We start from the raw sequence: 20,286 nt of genomic DNA on the forward strand, positions 1-20,286 counted from the left end.
GTCACACACACATGCCATGTCAAAGGCAACATACAGGTGTAGGTGTATCTGTATGACCTTCATTGGCCTAACAGGAAAATAAGGGAAAGCAATGTCAATACACATACACACACCAATGACATAATAAAATATTGTCACTAATCTATGATTAATGCTATATAACCAATATCAGTTTGTGCACATGACTTTCAACAATGTACACTAGTTAATATGTAAAACACAGGAATAACAAGAACATTGATGTATCACAAGTAGTAGTCAGTGACTGTGTGCAAATGTCCTGCATCTGTCTAATGGTCATAGAGTTGGCACAAGTTGAGCTTGTTCATAGGTTCATAGGTGTATACTAGGCTAATGGCCCTGAAGCCTTTACAAGCCTACCCCATTGAAGTGCCCTGACATCGTGCCACCTGACATTAGTTCCCAGTGCCTCTATCAAGTAGATCCACTGGAGTGATCCCCGGGGTGAACTTTCAATTACTCATCCACCCATCAAGATTTCTCTTGAAGAGGGTCAGCGAGGTGCTCTGCTTGACGTGTATGGGAAGTCTATTCCAGGGCATGGGCAGTCTCTGGGTAAGGAACCTGTCCCTCCAGCATGTTCTGTTGATTGTGGTAATGAAGCTGAGGTCTCTGGAGCATCTGGTGCAGAGGGATTGGAATTTCTTTAGATGTAGCATTTCCTAACAGAGCTGGGTCAGACATGGCTTTGTAAGTCAATCAGAGATCACCTCTAAGTAAGCGATATGAGACAGAGAATAGCTGAAGACTTTTGAGTCTGTCCATGTAGGACATGTGTTTAATACCTATGATATTCTTCATGAGGTACTTCTGTGGCATCTCCAGCTGTTGCAGGTGTCTAGTGAGGTACATGCCAAATGGGGCATTATACTCAATAATTGGTCTAATGAGGAAAGAGTACAGAGAGAGACGATGACCTCTTTCTTCCTGGATGCAAAACCCTTGGTAATAAGATATGCCACATGAAGGACTTTCTGACCACAGTGGCAATGTGGTGGTCGAAGGAGAGGTTACTGACAACCTGTGTCCCAGATCTCTTATAATGCCTTCAGTGTTCAGTGGGCTCCCATCAATGTGATAATTAATGGCAACTGAGTTTTTACCAAAGGGGATGGCGACACATTTTTTGGCATTAAGCTTAAAGCCATGGTTTCAACACCAATCATTGGTCTCAGTGAGGCCTTTCTGTAGGATGTCTGCATCACTTGGGAAGTTAATAATGGCTCCCAGCTTGCAGTTATCTATGAACTTGGTCAGCAAGAGTCCCTTTGTGTTGGCCTGGACTTCTGAGAAGTAGATGCCGAACAGGAGAGGACCCAGGACCAATCCCTGTGGGACTCCACTCGTGACTGGTTGGCAGTCTGACTTGGAGTCCACTACTTTCACACTGTGCGTTCTATCTATGAGCCATTTTGCAATGCACCTAGTGATATAGGGGTTGATAACTAGTTTGGTGAGTTTATCAATAATTCCCAAGTGAGGAATGATATCAAAGGCCTTGGCCAGATTGAGGTAGGCTGCATGCACTGGCTTACCTTCATCCACAGTCCTGGTGACTGACTCAAAGTAGTCAACCAGACTGAGCAGGCATGATCTGACTTTCACAAAGCCAAATTGCATGAGGTCTAGAGTTTGGAGATTTCCTATAGCTTTGTTAATCAGGTCCATAATGATGCTCTCCACAGCATTATATATCAGACTCGTCTGGCTAATGGGGCGATAATTACCAGGGTCTGTAGTCGCTCCCCCCTTTATGGAGAGGGAAGACTATAGCAGTGCACCATTCTGTAGTGGCAAAGCCTGAGGTGAGGCTGTGGCTGAACAGGGCACACAGATGTGATGCCAGTTCACTTTGTAGTGCATATAGAACACAGCTAGGGATATTATTGGGTTCCATGGAAGCTGTACTCTTGGCCTTGGACAATGCAGCTTTAACCTTTGTTGTAGTAATGCTGGGTGCCTGGCATTATTCCAGTATTGTGATTTGTCCTTTGGGTGGGGGAGGGGTAAAGTTGGCACTGAATCTGTTGGCCAGTATGTTAACAATATCTGTTGGCTGAGTATAGGAGGTACCATTGTGCAGTATCTCAGAGCAAATCTAAGTATTGCCATGGAGGTTCTTGATATAGCTATAGAAGGTTTTGTGATTGTTTTTAGTGTCTTCCGCAATTCTGGTTTCACAGCTGGATTTAGAGGATTTGATGAGGCATATCAACTTTTTGTTGAGTCTAATAAGGGAGTTTTTCCAGTCTTGGGACTTCACCTTTTTCTGCAACAGTTTCTTCCTTCTCTTGTAGAGTTTATTAATGGCAGGGGACTACCAGATTGGCTTCCTTTTTTTGGAGGAGAGTCAGAAAAAAGGGAGCACTACACCATAGACATAAAAACAACTAAGGACTTTAATAACAAAACAAAAACAGGTTCAGATCTGAAGAAGGCACATGCAGAAAGCACTTATCCTATTTTTGTTTTGTTATTAAAATTCTTAGTTGTTTTTACGTCTATGATGTAGCACTCCCTTTTTTCTGATTCTTATTCTGTGGTTTTGGAGTGTTCGTCAGTGGTGTTCTTTTGCTACAGTTTTTTTTTTGGCGGAGAGCGTCTTGGTTCTGTTGGGTATGGCTAGTTCCATGCATTTGTGTACATGTTCGTACAGTGCATTGGTGTGTTATTCTCAGTGGGAGGATGGCATAATGGTTAACCTTACAGATCCAAGGTGCAGGGTTTGATTCTCAGATGGGGTAATTGGCTAGGCTTAAAATGACCCACAAGGGCAGTTAGCCTAGTACTAATCTATGAATATATTTGGCAGTCATAAAGTCATGCAGCTATTTTCCATTGGCATGGGTGCCGTGAAGTTAGCCACCTCTGTTTTTAGGAATCCAAAGTCAGCTTTGGAGAAGTTTTTCAAGGTGGTTACCTTTGTGGGGGGGGGGTGAGATATGGATTTCCATGGTGATTAGTTTATGGTCAGACCTGACCAGGGAGGGATTGACTATTGGTGTAGAGCAATGGTCACCCATGTTAGTAATAACCAGGTCAAGGATGTTGCTTCCTCTAGTGGGGATCAGAATGAGCTGGTCAAGGGCATTGGAACTGATGAATTCCAGGAAGCAATGGGCCAGTGTATTGGTGCTTGAGTAGTTTTCCCTGTTGATGGAGGGGTAGTTGAAGTCTCCTAGTAAGAGAGTGTTGTGTTGGACCTTGACAGATTCCAGGGTGCTTAGGAATGTGGAATGAGAGTCTTAGGACATGGTTGGGGACCTATAGCAGGCTATGACCTGAATCGCCATCTAACCCAATGTTAGTTGTACCTGAAGTATCTCAGATGTGTTTTGCTGGGGTACTAGTCTGGAGGTGTGCATATCCTTTATGAATATGGAGACACCACTGCCTTTGTAGCTTTTGTCCATGTCTCGGGGCCGAAAGGTGTGGAATGAGTTATAGCCTGGTAGCACAGGGGTGCTTTCTGCTGCTTTAAACCAGGTCTCCGTTACAGCACAAATGTCAATGTTCTCCACTTTGAGGAGTGCTTTGAGTGAGTACATCTTGAGATTTAGACATCTAGCATTGAGCAGCATGACCCTCAGATTGCATTTATTTATAGCTGTTACTGTGGTAATTTGGTCTTTGGAGCACCACCTAGAAAAGGTACTATAGGGGTAGCAAGAGCCTTAGCCAGTACCTGGAAACCTAGGGGTCACAGATGCAGGCCAGCTCTCTCTAGCAAAGCATTGAGGTCTGTCAATCATGTCATCTCAAGCAGACAGATACTGGATCCCCTTAGAATGACACGAGAAACTTAACCAATTGTTGAAGTCAATCATTTTCTGCTTGTACTACAGTATCATTCTGTGCGACGGTAGGATGGTGTTCAGGGCAAGAGTCATACCTGCCTGGGCCACATAATCCAAGAGCTCCACCATGTCTCTTTTCATGCAGTCCAGGGAGGTGCATCTCAGGTCATTCACACCCACATGGAAAATGACAGAGTCATACTTGTACTTGTTGTGGAGTGACCTGAGTGCATGTGTTATGTGTCAGATTCTGACACCTGGTATACAGCTGACTGTTACCTTCTCCTTATTCAACCTAGTGAGTGGGACATCTGTGTGCCTCACTATTGAGTCACCTATGATTAGTGCATTTGGCAAGGTGTTTAGCCTTAGGAGCTTAGGTTGGGTGGAACACTGTGGAGGTGAGCTATGTATCCTCTGGTTTGTGCTGTGTTGTGTTGGTCGAGTGAGTTTCTATTTTGGAGGCCTCTACTGTTTGTGTAAATTTCTATTGAGAGCCTCTTCGAAGGTGGGTGTGTGGTTTATGTTTTTATGTGAGAGCTGTGATAGTGGGTGCTCTGGAGGGCTATGTGTTCCATGTGGTGTGGTGCAGGTGATGACCTTCTGTTCTTGACCAGCTAGACCAGTATTGGCTGGAGAGTGCATAGCTTCCACTTTGGTGATATAAGTGCATCTCTCACAAGTCTGAGTGTTGGGAGGTAAGAGGAGAGGGTTGTCTGTCTACCTGAGGCAGTTGCTGCACTGCCTCAGAATGCCCAAGTGCACCAGGTTAATAGCAGAAAGAACAGGGAACTGTCCTTTAATCATGCCAGGAGGGGTGGTTATAATTAGTAAGTACTGGAGCTATTTCAGTGAAGAATGACTAGTGCTGATGGCACTTAGGTGTGCTACAATAATTGCTACAAAAACCTGTCAAAGTGCAAAGTGATTAGGCTATGTGAAGTGCAAGAGAGAAAGAACTAGCAAGATCTAAGTGAAAAACTGAAGAACGGACTTTCTGGCATCAGTAATAGTTTGCCTCAGCTTGGAGCAGCAGTGCAGAGCTTAAACAAGCGCAAACTGACACAAACGTGGGCTTTTAAATCAGAAAGTTGAAAGGGATGGAAAAACTGCCCAAATGGCCAATAAACTACAATTTCTGGGCCAGAAACCACTCCTCTTTTGGTAGATAGGCTACCTAGTGCTTACCACTCCACTGATAAGCTAGAAGGCTTCCCTCCAAAATAGAAAGGCTTGGGGGCTCAGAAGCTTACAAAGAGTCCTGTATACAGCAAATCTGTATCTGGACTACACTAGTTACAGGAAAGTAGGAAACAAATACAAATGTAGGCTTTTAAACCAGAAAGTTGAAAGGGATGGAAAAACTGCCCAAAAGGCCAATAAACTACAATTTCGGAGACAGAAACCACTCATCTCATGGTAGAGAGGCTGCCTAGTGCTTACCACTCCCAATGATAAACTAGGAGGCTTCCCTCCAACACAGAAAGGCTTGGGGGTACTCAGAAGCTTACAAACAGTCCTGGATACAGCAAATATATATCTGGACTAGACTAGTTACAGGAAAGGCAGGAAACAAGCTTAGAACTTTTTTTACAGAAAAGCAGCTAAAACAGCAGTAAAACCAATTTAAATGAAGTACAAGCTAGCACACTTGAGTGTGTAGTAATATTAAAGCAAATACAGTTTAAATAAATGCAATTAAATTAAAAAATTACTAAAAACAAGTGCAGAAGGCAGTAAATTAGGAACAAATCAAGATGGTGGCACTTAGATTATCAGAAAACAATGCCAGCAAATATATAAATAATTCAGTCAAGCAAAAATTAAGACATTGCAGAACTCCGAACAGTTAAAAAGTGCCAAAAAATATACTTCTCAGCTCTATATTTCCAGATTGTTTAAAAGGCACACTCAGTCAGAACACAAGGAGATTCTAACAATGGTAGATTATAGCAAAGTGTTTTTTTTTTCAGTAAAGTGGAAAGGGAGAAAGAAGGAACAGAAGATAATTCAAAGTTAAGAAACTAAGTGATGTGGCCTTCGCAAATGTTCTCTCTGTATTAGGCAGAATGAGCTAATGACACTAGACTGGGAGGAGTGTCCCAGATCAAATTTACAGTAGGGGCAGGCAAGAGCAAAGCTGCCAAGTATAAGAACAAGATACCAATAGTGAGAGAGGGTGGGAAACTATTTTAGGCAGAAAACACTACAGAAATGTTTATCACAGCAGAAAAACAGCAGTGAGCCGTGACATGAAAGTTTAAACAGATAAAGTAGCAAGGAGATTCATGAGAATGCTTTTAACTGCAAACAAATTAGTTATATGATACACTCCTTGGCAGGAAATCAGAACAAACAAACAGATGCTTAACAAATGGAGAAAATTTCCAGTTCATACCTTTGACACAGTGAAACTAGCTAAAAAAGCTTTATAAACAGTGTGACAGTAAAAACCTTATTTATCAGGCCCTGTAAGGCATACAATTTTAGTACAAGTGTGCAGATTAGTTTATAGCAATCTTCTTCTTCTTTCGGCTTTTTCCTGGTTAGGGGTCGCCACAATGGATCGCTGTCCACTCATGATTGGCAGTGGAGTTTTACGGTGTTGAGTTGCCAGCCCAGCGCCCAACCTTCCACAGAAGGCACACACATGCATGCACTCACACCTAGGGATTTAGATTGTCCAATCCACCTACAGCATGTCTTTGGGATGTGGGAGGAAACCGGAGCACCCGGAGGAAACCCACGTGACCACAGGGAGGACATGCAGACTCTGCACAGAAGGCACCCCAGCCGAGAATCGAACTGGAGAACCTCTTGCTGTTGATTAGTTTATAGCAATAAAATACAGTAAAAAGTATGCAGCAGACAATAAACAGTGCTATAAATGGCTAGAATAAGCAATAACTAATAAAAATAAGCAAAAAACAAGATACTTATTGTTACATATCACAGATCAGAGTTGTGGTCAGTGCCCCTCCTCCGCTCAGCTGAGTTGTTAGAAAACAACTACATGAAAATGGATGAGGATTCCAACAAAGCTGAACATATACCATGCATATGTGCAAGATATATGACTTACCTACAAAGGTGGAAGGGAGGTGGACAACATGGAGCCACTTCAAAGAAGCCATGAAATCAAAGCTCTATCGGCAAATGACAAAGCAGGACAACAATATGTAAGATGGCTCATTGCAAATGCATATGAACACTACATAGGGTGACGTTGAAGTCGTTAGCTGAAATGAATGGCCAGCATATGTCACATGGGCAGCCCTAATTGCTGATGGCAGCAAAAATGGGCATGCATAAATCACACAGTATTGTGCAACCATATAACAGCAACAGGCATAGATAAGAATTGGTATCACATATATCTACAGATATATACGGTCATGCCAATGTAAAACAACACATGTAATAAACACCCCCAGTGATATGTCACTGACCCTTTTTATTACTGAGCAAAGGATGGTCCTGTGAGCAACACTGCAGCACATTAGCATGAAGTCAATGACTACCCACACTTCCAAGATACAACTGTGTTTCTCTTTTGATTGTAATATGTTCAGAGACATGTACATAAATCATTACATATCTACACCATTTGCAGAAATGTGTGAATTTATGTGAATAATGAATGGATGTAGAAATGTAACATAGGCCAAAGAAGGAATACTGTACTGTTACTGAATAAATCAGTATTACCACAATGTATACATGAATGCATTCAGTAAAGAACTGCCCATATTTATCAGATAGAATTATATGAAAAGCCATGGCATCAGCATTGCCAACACATGCCACACAGAATGGCAGCATGCCAGTGTGACAGCAAGACAAGTGTCATGTAAAACAGAGAAGCCAGGAAATGTCCTTCTGGTGAATGACATGGCAAACCACAAATCACACCCATACCACTGTGGTATTTGTGGAATATGGGCAACATTTGTTTGCAATTTCCTGTCAGTATCTCACATGTACACAGTGGAACTGTTGCAGCGATAGCAGCATGTTAACTGCCGAAACTCATGGACAGCTGAATGTTGAATGAAAGTCTAATGTGGTAATGTGTGTCATGCCCCCATGGAAACGTAATGCTAAATGTCACATTACATCTGCAGTGTACATTTGGATGTGTATCACATAAGCATGGCAGCAAAATGCTATGCATGCACAAGTGTGCATGTACAGTCCAGTCACTGATATGACAAACACCATGATGGCAGCATTACACAAGTCGATCACACAAACGTTACTTATTGTGCTGAGGGATCAACCTGATTGGGATGAATATTTCCCCTGAATGAGTCCTCCATAAACCATGCCATGTCTTGGAAAAAATTCCCTATCATATCCCTCGTCTGTGTCTGACAGACATCAGTCACTACCTCCTGGAACTTCTCCCAACAAATATTTTGTTGGGTTGCTTGGCATCATCTTCTCTGGGGTATATCAACGATGATGGGATGTGCAGGTTCAGTTTCCTCATCATCATTGTCTCCAATATGGTCACCATCATCGGAGGACTTTGGCAATAGTCTGGCATGTGCTTGTCTCTGACATCTGATTGGTGAGTAGGAGTACATAGGCATACCTGATACTACATGACTACATAACATACTCACTGTGACACACTGAACAGGCAGAAAACAGTCACATGAAACCTTATAATATGTTATGGCTATTGCCAACTGTAATGCCATATGCAACATATGTCAGTAATCAAAAGCATAACAGTGAAAACAAAATGTCTGTCAGTCTGCTCATTTCTGTGAAGAGCAGAGCTGACATTATACTGAAACTGATGCGCAGATCTGCAATCTAATAGACATTAATTAGCATAACGTCAACATGTGATGTCTGCATATGAGAATAAAAGACTATCAACACACATTGCCGGTGACATTGAAAACACATTCTCAGATGAAATGGCCTAAAATAATTATGTAGGACAAGTATGATAAATAGAATTGCTGCTAGCTGATGGCTCATCGTGCACACAACACATTTTCTATCTCCTATTATTTATACTTATGTATGTTTTCAATAATGGACCATGACAGGGCCACTGTATCCATAACAGAATGTGAGCAGCTTACATGGCAATGGCAGTGGCAATGCATAACACAGCTTACCACCTGAAATACTGGCATTATGAACACTTGTTTACCAGCTATCTTTATCCATGACAAGCATGTGCAAAGCCAACACACTTATATATCCTGAAGAGACACATGTCATGACACTGTGTCATGCAACACTCACATGAGTCTATCTTGCATAACAACACTATGTGAATGACAACATAACACTAGTAGTGTCACCTGAACTGTTTAATACTTGTGCTGTCTGCCTCAGCAAACTGGCCAGTGGACTGTCTGAGAGAATATCACTATTCCCATATTTCCTGTCTTGTATGTTTGCCCTCCACATTGATGTTGGTTTGTGAATGTCAGCTGTAACCCAGGTGTCTGTGCATATAATGAGTCATATGAACAGCCACCAATTAACATATTGGTATACCGAGGATACACTGAGATGACAATACAGTGTGAAATATGAAAGCCATATACAAAACAGCTGAGCAAAGCAACATGGTCATTGACTAACCAAACATCAAATTTTTGGAATGCAACACATCATCATCATCTTCTTTCGGCTGTTCCAGTTAGGGGTCGCCACAGCGGATCACCCGTTTCCATTTCTTCCTGTCATCTGCATCTTGCTCTGCCACACCAACCACTTGCATGTCCTCTCTCACCACATCCATAAACCTTATCTTAGGCCTTCCTCTTTTCCTGTTACCTGGTAGCTTCATCCTTAGCATCTTTTTCCCAATATACTCAGCATCCCTCCTCAGCACATGTCCAAACCAACGTAATCTTGCCTCTCTGGCTTTGTCTCCAAACCTTCCAACTTGGGCTGAACCTCTAATATACTTATTCCTAATCCTGTCCACCCTCGTCACACCCAGTGCAAATCTTAACATCTTTAAGTCTGCCACATCCAGCTCAAACTCCTGCCTTTTTGTCAATGCCACTGTCTCCAACCCATATAACATAGCTCGTATAACTACCATCTTGTAGACCTTCCCTTTCAATCTTACAGGTACTCGTCTGTCACAAATCACTCCTGACACTCTTCTCCACCAACTCCATCCTGCCTGTACTCTCTTCTTCACCTCTCTTCCACACTCACCGTTACTCTGAACTATTGATCTGAACTATTGACCCCAAGTATTTAAACCTTCACCACCTCTACTCCTTGCATCCTCACCATTCCTCTATCCTCCCTCTCATTCACACACATGTATTCTGTCTTAGTCCTGCTGACCTTCATTCCTCTTCTCTCTAGAGCATATCTCCATCTCTCCAGGGTCTCCTCCACCTGTTCCCTACTCTCACTACAGATCACAATGTCATCTGCAAACATCATAGTCCACAGGGACTCCTGTCTGATCTCGTCTGTCAACCTGTCCATCACCATTGCAAATAAGAAAGGGCTCAGAGCTGATCCTTGATGTAACCACACCTCCACCTTAAATGCATCCACCACTCCCACAGAAGACCTCACTGCTGTCACACTACCCTCGTACATATCCTGTACCACTCTTACATACTTCTCTAACACTCCTGACTTCCTCATACAATACCACAACTCCTCTCTAGGCACCCTGTCATATGCTTTCTCTAAGTCTACAAAAACACAATGCAACTCCTTCTGACATTCTCTGTACTTCTCCATCAACACTCTCAGAGTAAACATCACATCTGTAGTGCTCTTTCCCAGCATGAAACCATACTGCTGATCACTAATCATCACGTCCCTTCTTAACCTAGCTTCCGCTACTCTTTCCTATAACTTCATGCTGTGACTGATCAATTTAATCCCTCTGTAGTTACTACAGCTCTGCACATCACCCTTATTCTTAAAAAAATCGGTACCAAAACCACACAACAAACTAATAATAATGTATAATCATAAACACAGTGACAGCCTGTGACACATGAAAATATAGCATATGTCATACAAACAATTCTGTCTGTCTACAAATGTATCAATGCCCCGCATACATTTATTAGCAGTCACTACCCTGCAAAATGCAAACAGCATTGTGCTGCTTACTGATTATGCAACAAACAGTTTGAAATGTTGAACAGAAATACCTGTGTGCACAAGTATCCCTAAACACAGAATACAACTGTGTTTCAAACAAACCATCAAAGGTGTTGTAGGCAAATGCAATACCCATGTGGAACTGAAGGGCATGCCAGCCAGTTTGCCAACAACAGTGCTAACACTGACACAGCAAACATCCATTCAGTATGTGACTAGGCAGGCTATGCACAACAGATCAGTCACTGAGAACCACATCCATATACGTGTGCCACCACATGCATTACAAACAGCAGGTAAAACACTCAACTTGTATGTGAAACATCACAATAAAAAGCACTGGGATAGTCACACATAAATGACTATTATCTAGGTTGAACAAACATAGCTTGCTGCTAAATGATATGTAAACATATTTTTTAAAGGAAGAAAACAGTAGATATAGCAGTGAAGCAACCAACCAGCAGCTGAACCATAAAAAACACGTTTATTAAAACAAAGTGGTAAGCGCTTTTGCTAATAGCTTCCTCAGACCAACAAAAGATACATATTAAAAACTCCATTTAAATATAAACGTTCAACTAATCAAATCATGAGGACAATTAATATATACCTTCATCTTAAAGTTAAAACTTCCGACAATAATCTATATAAAAATATGTATATGTATATACACACACACACACACATATATATAAATATATATATGCTCTACTTTAATAATAAATATAAAAAAGTAGTAAATATATATATATATATATATATATATATATATATATATATATATATATATATATATATATATATATAAAATATATATATATATATATATATATATATATATATATATATATATATATAAATATATATATATATATATATATATATATATATATATATATATATTGGGGAGAATGCATCAGTTAATAGCTATTCTCCTAGATTTAAGGGTAGGTCTCAGGGTCAAATTCTCATTGAGATCAAGACCCCTTTCAGCTCTAAATCTTAAAATCCAGTTTATCTCTTTACTTTCAGTGAAGTTCCTAACATCCCTTTCTCTTAAAGTTGGAACATTCACATCTGTAACCATAAATTTTAAAGTATGTGAGTCCCCATGAGATATTGCGTGTCTGGAAAGTGCACTAATACCAAACTGTGTTCTATTACTATACATACATTCATGGATTCTATCTTTAAGGGGTCTATCCATTTTTCCTACATAGAATGAACAGCATGAATCACAATCCGCTGATAAACCATAGGTTCATAGGTTGGTACTAGGCTATCGGCCCTAGGGCCTATGCAAGCCTAGCCAAAACAATTCCCTGGATATTTCTTCCCACAATATTTACTTCTCTGGACCCCTGTCTAGCAGGGCGACTGACATGATCCCCGGGGTGAATTTCCTATCTCCCATCCAATCATCAAGGTTCCTTTTGAAGAGGGCCAAGGAGGCACTCTGCTTGACATGTATGGGCAGTCTATTCCAGAGTATGGGGAGTCTCTGGGTCAGGAACCTATCCCTCCAGCATGTTTTCTTCATTGTGATGACAAGGTTTAGATCCCTGGAGCGTGTGGCTCTGAAGGGTTGGGATTTCTTTAAGTGGAGTATGTCCAACAGCTCAGGGTTTGACATGGCCTTGTATGTTAAGCAGAGATTGCCTCTGAGTAGACGATATGCCACAGTGTATAGCTGGAGTTTTTTTAGACGGTCAGCATATGAAATCTGCTTTAGGCCTGTGATTCTTTTAGTGAGGTATTTCTGTGGCCACATGTGATGTCTGGCAAGTAGGTGTTACAGTAAACCTAAATTCCTGACCTGTATCTGGATGTATGAAATATTATTTATTTATTTATTTATTTATAAATTTATAGATAGAATGAAATATCCATTTGAGTTAATGTAAGAGCAAAAATTACGACCACCACATGGATGAGTGGAAGCATTAAGTGATATCAAATGTTCACTTCTATTCCTAGGATAACACAACAATCTTTTTAAATTACGTTTATTCTTAAATCTGAATTTAGGTACATCACCTACAATTTCCTTAACTGTGGGGTCAGCTGTCAAGACCCCCCCAATTTCTCTTTATAATATTTAATATTGCTTTGTTATCACTGGTATAGAACATAGGAATTTTTATTTCACTGTAATTGCTACTTGCTGTAGTCCCAGCATCTATATTCGGTATATCAGCATAATAAGGACATGCTCTACTTTGCCTTAGTTCATTTATACTTATAAGTTCCCTTTGAAGTTCAACTTCTGTATAACCTCTACTCTTAAATTTCTCTTTTAAATCAAATAATTCAGAATGGAAACCTTCTTGTAAGGCATTCAACCTTGAAACCCTCATACCTTGTGCTCTTATAACATTTTTGAATATATACTGAGGGTGCATACTTTGTCTGTAGAGTAGAGTATTCCTGTAACAACTCTTTTTGTGAACTCAATTATTAATTAACCCATTCCTTAGACACTCATCATACACATCTAGATACACAATCTTATTGACTGAATAAGCCATTGGTAAATTTAAGATATTCAGTGGCTTCATTTAGCTTTTGAAGAAACTGTACTAACTCTCTTCGATCACCTGTCCATATTGAAAATGAGGTCATCTACAAAACGATGATAGAAAGGTACATATTTCCTATAAAGTTCCATAGGGAACAATGTGTTAACTTCCCATAATGCTAGGAACATGTTGGCATAGCTATTGGCACACAATGTGCCGATAGCTACGCAATCTTTCTGTAAATATATGCTCTTATCAAATAGGAACACAATGTTTTCCAAGACTACCTCTAGGAATGGGCAAATCAATTATATGTATACTTCACTGTATTCACTATACCTAGTAAGATATTTCTGAATTGACACTACCTTTATGGTGTTCGGTATGATGGTAAAAAGAGATTGGACATTGAGAGTAACAAAATAAAATTCTAGGTCCAATGGTATAGAACTAGTAAAGGTATACAGGTCCATCAAAAACTGTTTTGTATCTCTCAGAATGTATTTATTATTATAGGCAGCCTAAGATACATAAAGAAGGTTTAAACCCACCAGTGAGACCTATTGTCTCTGTTAGAGGCTGGTCCACAGAATCCTTCTCCATATATATAAAGAGATATCTTAGGCTAGTTTTGGATAAGAATAAATATGTTCTGAGAGATATAAAACAGTTTTTGATGGACCTGTATAACTTTACTAGTTCTATACAATACAGTGAAATACATATAGAATTGATTTGTCTGTTCCTAGAGGTAGTCTTGGAAAACAATGTGTTCCTATTTGATAAGAGCATATATTTACAGAAAGATGGCATAGCTCAAAAAAATCATTTCCCTAAATACACCAGTTTGCTCACCCAGTATCTTTGACAGAGTAGTCTGCAGGGAATCTTTTAAGTCTGCCAACTAATTACAGTCCCAGAAAATATGTTCCCAATTACCTCTTTCTTCCCCATCACACCTCCAACTTTTGCTGTCTACCTAAGGAAAGATTCTCTGGAGTCTACTTGGGGTATACGAATACCTATGCAAACATTTCCAAGCAAAAATCCTAAATCTTCTAGATTTTGTTGTATATTTGGGAGACACACGCACATATATATGTATATATGTCTATATAGATCTATGTCAAAATAATGAATTAACATAACATTGAGTTGCAAAATGGTGAGACGGAAACAACGAAAGTTTATATGTATGAACTTCCAAATCATCGTAAATTTTCCCCTGGTAAGTAAACATTCAGCCAACAAAACGTAAAAAAACAAACCGAAGCAAATAAAACCCACCCAAATGGGAGGCATCACCCCCACACCCCCCAACTGAATATACCAACTCCAAGATCACACTACAGTGGAGAAAAGGGCAAAGTTCACCACATTGGCCAACTGACTCCTTTCACAGCAAAAACTTACGACAATCTGGATGTTTGTGAATGTAAACTTTCATTGTTTCCATCTCGCTGTTTTGCAACTCAACGTTATGGTTAATTCACTACTTTGACACAGATATATATAAATATATATATGTGTGTGTGTGTGTGTGTGTGTGTGTGATATATATATATATATATATATATATATATATATATATATATATACACACATATATATATATATATATATATATATATATATATATATATATATGCTAAAATGCCAGGTTTTTTGTGATATAAAAAAATGAGACCACAATAAATCATTTCAAAACTTTTTCCACCTTTAATGTGACCTAAAACCTGTACAATTCAATTGCAAAACAAGAACATCTGTTAGGGGAAAAAATATAAAAAAAAAATGTACAATAAGCCAGTTACACAAATGTGCACACCCTTAAACTAATACTTTGTTGAAGCACTTTTTGATTTAATTACAGCTTTCAGTCTTCTTGTGTAGGAGTCTATTAGCATGGCACATCTTGACTTGGCAATATTTGCCCACTCTTCCTTGCAAAAGCATTCCAAATCTGTCAGATTGCGAGGGCATCTCTTGTGCACAGCCCTTTTCAGGTCACCCAACAGATTTTCTATTGGATTTATGTCTGGGCTCTGGCTGGGTCATTCCAAAATTTTAATTTTCTTCTGGCGAAGCCATTCTTTTGTTGATTTGGATGTATGCTTGGGGTCATTGTCATGTTGAAAGGTGGAATTCATCTTCATCTTCAGCTTCCTAGTAGACACCAGAAGGTTTTGGGCCAAAAGTGACTGGTATTTGGAACTGTTCATAATTCCCCCCACCTTGACTAAAGCCCCAGTTCCAGCTGAAGAAAAGCCCCAAAGCATGATACTGCCACCAGCATGCTTCACAATGCGGATGGTGATCTTTCAGAGATGTGAAGTGCTGTTTTTGCGCCAAACGTACCTTTTGGAATTGTGGCCAAAAAAGTTCAACCATGGTCTCATTAGACCATAACACATTTTCTCACATGCTTTTGGGAGACTTGCTGTATTGTTTTGCAAATTTTAGCCAGACCTGGATGTTTTTCTGTGTAAGAAAAGGCTTCTGTCTTGCAACCCTACCCCATAGCCCAGACATATGGAGAATACAGGAGATTGTTGTCACATGTAGTACACAACCAGAGCTTGCCAGAAATTCCTGCAGATCCTTTAGTGTTGCTGTAGGTCTCTTGGCAGCCCCCCTGACCAGTTTTCATCTTGTCTTTTCATCAGTATTGGAGGGATGTCCAGTTCCTTGCAACATCACTGTTGTCCCATATTTTCTCCACTTTTTAATGACTGTCTTTCTGTGTTCCATGGTATATCCAATGCTGTGGAAATTTTTTGTACCCTTCTCCTGACTGATACCTTTCAACAATGAGATCCCTTTGATGCTTTGTACTCCACTTTAATTTTATCTGACTCAATAGCTATATTTTCAGAAGAAATTTATATCTTCTCTAACAGCTCCTGAATAATTTCCAGTACCCATTACTTAAATTCCTCTCTTTTCAAAGATAGGTGTTGAAAACACCAGTGTCATTTTTATTTCATTACTCTGTGTTTTTATTTTAGTTATAACTGGTGCATTATCTGAAATAGTTATTGGATACATATCAAGACTTTCAGTTAAATGCACATGTTCCTATGAAAAGTAAATTCTGTCTAGTCTAGCCCAGTTTTTGTATCTTGGGGAATAACGTGTAAATTCACTCCAAACTCCTATTACTAAATTCACATCATCCATGCCAAATATTTTCATAAATTTCTTTAAAAATCTAACCCCCTTAATTATATTTTCTCTTCTGGTACCCCAGACACATCTTCACTGCTGCAAATCAAGTTTCATTCCCCACCTATAACTAATATTCCTTGCTAGAAGCTGAATATTTTTCCCAGAATGTTCTTAAGCTCCATTATAGCAGTTTTTGGTGGAATATAATTACATGCCAGTGTTATCCTCCTACCTTCCCAGTAGCCCCTTAGTACTACACATCTACAGTTATTATCTTCTTTTATACACTTCTATCACTATTGGAGCTCCTCTTGCAATTAATATTATTACTCCTGTTTTCCTTTGTCCCAGGTATTTGGCTAAATAACCATCCTGAAAACCTTTATTTATCAAATTCACATGTTCAGTTCTTTCCAAGTGTATCTCCTGTAGCATAGGTATTTGCACTCTAAATTGTTTAATATAATTCACTTCTCTTTCTTTTTTGTACTTTTCTGTGAGACCATTGACATTTAAAAACATTACAGAAAGTGTCATTGTGTTAAAAGGTTATTATTCCCACCTTTTATGTTTAACATCTTTTTTGCGAAATGTCTAATTCCTGCTTTTGTGTTACATGCATATACTGTTTGGCAGGTTGATCTTTCATACAGTTATTTCTAGTCATATCCATTTGTCACATCTTACAAAACTTTTTGTTTTAGTGAAAGCCCTCAAAAAAATGCCCCAATACCCTCCTAAACATATTAACTTAATGCTAACACACAAAATTATATACATCTTGAAATATTGACGTTTTACCCTCCTAACAGGAGCAAGTGTCCCAAACCTGACAGCCACACTCATAGACTTGAGTTAGCCTAAAAGAAAAGTTATCCATGCTAAGACTCATAGTACAGCCTGTGCTTCTACTAAGTGCTGTCTGGTTTTGTCTTATCTTTGTACCTTTCCCTGCTGGGAAAACACTTAAATGTTTTCAGAAAACATTCTATCCTAGCCTTTTCTCTTTATCAGATTGTCTCCATGTTGACATGAGGACGTGATACAGGGTTGCTACAAAGCATACATTTATTTGCTAGAAAAAAATTATAGTATCCAATGTTCTTTTTCATTTACTTGCTTTATCTTAAAACCTGTTACTAGATCAAGCTAAGAGTCTTAATACAGTCATTCCCCTATGCAAGAATGAAAAAAGTGCATCAAGTTTCCTTTTGTCATACTCTTTTGTCGAGATTTCTTCTTCTTTTTTTTTTTTACATTGCAGTGCCTACATTTCTTAAAACTGAACAAGAGGAAAGAGAGAAGAGAGAAAGGAAGAAAAAAAAGCACCTGTTTACATTAGTATCCCCATTGCACTTAAAATAAATGATAACACGTTACTTAATAGCATTCAAAGAAAGTTATGCACTACAAAAATATCACTATTAAGAAAAAATGTTTACTTAAAATTAGCTTTCTCCCTCCTCTTCCCCCTCCAAAGTATTTTTTCTGAACATTAATGACATGAAGTAGGGCATATGCTTTAGAGTCCCATACACATTTAACAAAGTCAGAAAAATCCAGTATTTCCAGATTTTCTCTTTCTGTCATGTTTCACAAATATAATTATTGTTTTGTAATTCCACATTTGTCTGTTTCCAAGTTATTGGTTTTATTTGTATTAATCTCCATCTCCCATATCCTATCTCTGCTTCATTTCCAATGTACTCTCAGTTTTTCTAATCAATTCTTGTGATTTTTCCTTCTCTTAAACATTTTCCATTGAAACATTGGAAAATATTTCACTGGCACAGTCTCTCTGTGGTCCTTTTTACCAGAAGAACAAGAAACCAAATCTCTTTCTACTCTGCTGTCAGCCACTTTTAGTACTTTGTTCTTCTGCCACAGTTTTGTCAGAATCAACTCATTTTTCTTGTACAATTGCATCTTTACTATTAATGGTCTAGGTTGCTTTCTCATAGCCAGGTTTAGAGCAGACATATAATGTGCCCTTTCAGTTAACAACTCTTGCTGTGGAATACCAGTCCAGTTGCTTATTTGTACTTTCATAAAATGAATACAGTCTGTTCTTTCCAGCTTCTCTGGTACAGCAGAAAATCTCAGGTTTTCCCTACAAGCTCTGTCCTCTAATACTATTATTTTTAAACATCTCTTCTAGAGGAGTATTTTCTTCATTTCAGCCTCTGATTTTTGCAGTTTTATCACTTCATCTGAATATCTATTTAAAGCTTCTTTTATTTTTTTCCAGCCTTTTGTTATTTGCATTGATATATTCCATACATGTTTTGTTTATTTTAATCAGGCCTGTGTGCAGCTGTCTTACACTTTCCTCTAGGTTACTGGAAGTCATGTCTGGAGCTTGCACTGCTTTTTGCTGAACAGCTGCAGTATTCTTCCCAGTCAGTGTTTTTCCTCACCTTTTGTAGCTGATTTTCCTTCAGGTTCTCTATATTTCTTTTTTCCCTGGCATCCAGGCAGTGCACTTCCTAGCCAGTTACTAAAATTTACCCAGAAATATAAGTCCACTGGCTTTCTCTACTGAGTTTCTGTTTGCACACTAGGAGTGCTAGAATTAAGCTGTTACTCAATGTGCAGCCATCTTGGAAGTCAATATGTAAACATAGTTCTAGGTAATTCATGCTTGTAATCTCAAGTATTGTCTATTGCATTTATCTTAAAGATGCATGATCGGTATTCCTGCATTATAAGCAGTATACGTGATAATGGCAAAAAATACAAGCCTATGACAATGATCACATTTCTTTTATTTACAAAATCAGACAAAATAATCAACAAACCTCTCTCTCTGCATTGCTTCTCCAACCTGTGCACCTGCTCAATGCACAGAGCTCAATTATGAGTGCGCTCCTCATTACATGCAAGAAGTAAAAAGCATGTGTGAATGATGTATATATGAAATAACACTGACATATGTTGCTCAGCTCATGTTCTCTAACTTTTAAATTGAAAAAAATTACAGAATCTCCATACACAGTTTTGAATGTTTCACACACAGCCATTTACATATTGGAACAGAATTGAACATGGATTGCTGGAACTGTGATTCAGACCTGCAACTCTCAGTTACGTCCACAGTCTAACACTGACACCTACCTGCCTAGCTAATCCATCTTGTCTTTGATTGTATGCATGAAATGCAGTTAAAAGAAGCTGAGGTATGAATCTGCAGAGATGGGGTACTAATAGGGATCATGGCTTATGCTTTACAAGAAGAACATGCCGTGCATTTATAAAAAATAAAATTACAAGCATGAGTGTATGTCAGCACAGTGGTCACCACACAAAAACACAACTGTAAATTTTCATACCTCATTCAGTGGAACACTGTCATGTAGCACATAGCTGCTGTTAACAGACAACTACAAATTGCTGTACATCATGTACACATTAATGTATTTTAAGTGGGAGGACATAAAATATGTACAGATGTTTATTGTCAAAAGACAAATTATAACTCAAAATTATCCCATATATCAGGTGATATCCCTATTCCACAGTCCAAATGTATATCTCACTCACTCCAAATTTAAGAATGAGAAGGGTGAAAAGCTAAAGCTAAGCTTTTCACCTTCTCCAACAACACACCTTAATTAACATTAAAAAAAAATGAACTTGAAATTTGAATGAACATTCACTGA

This window comes from Protopterus annectens, chromosome 1.part1 (assembly GCF_019279795.1).
Source record: "Protopterus annectens isolate FY-2018-M chromosome 1.part1, PAN1.0, whole genome shotgun sequence".
Taxonomy (NCBI): domain Eukaryota; kingdom Metazoa; phylum Chordata; order Ceratodontiformes; family Protopteridae; genus Protopterus; species Protopterus annectens.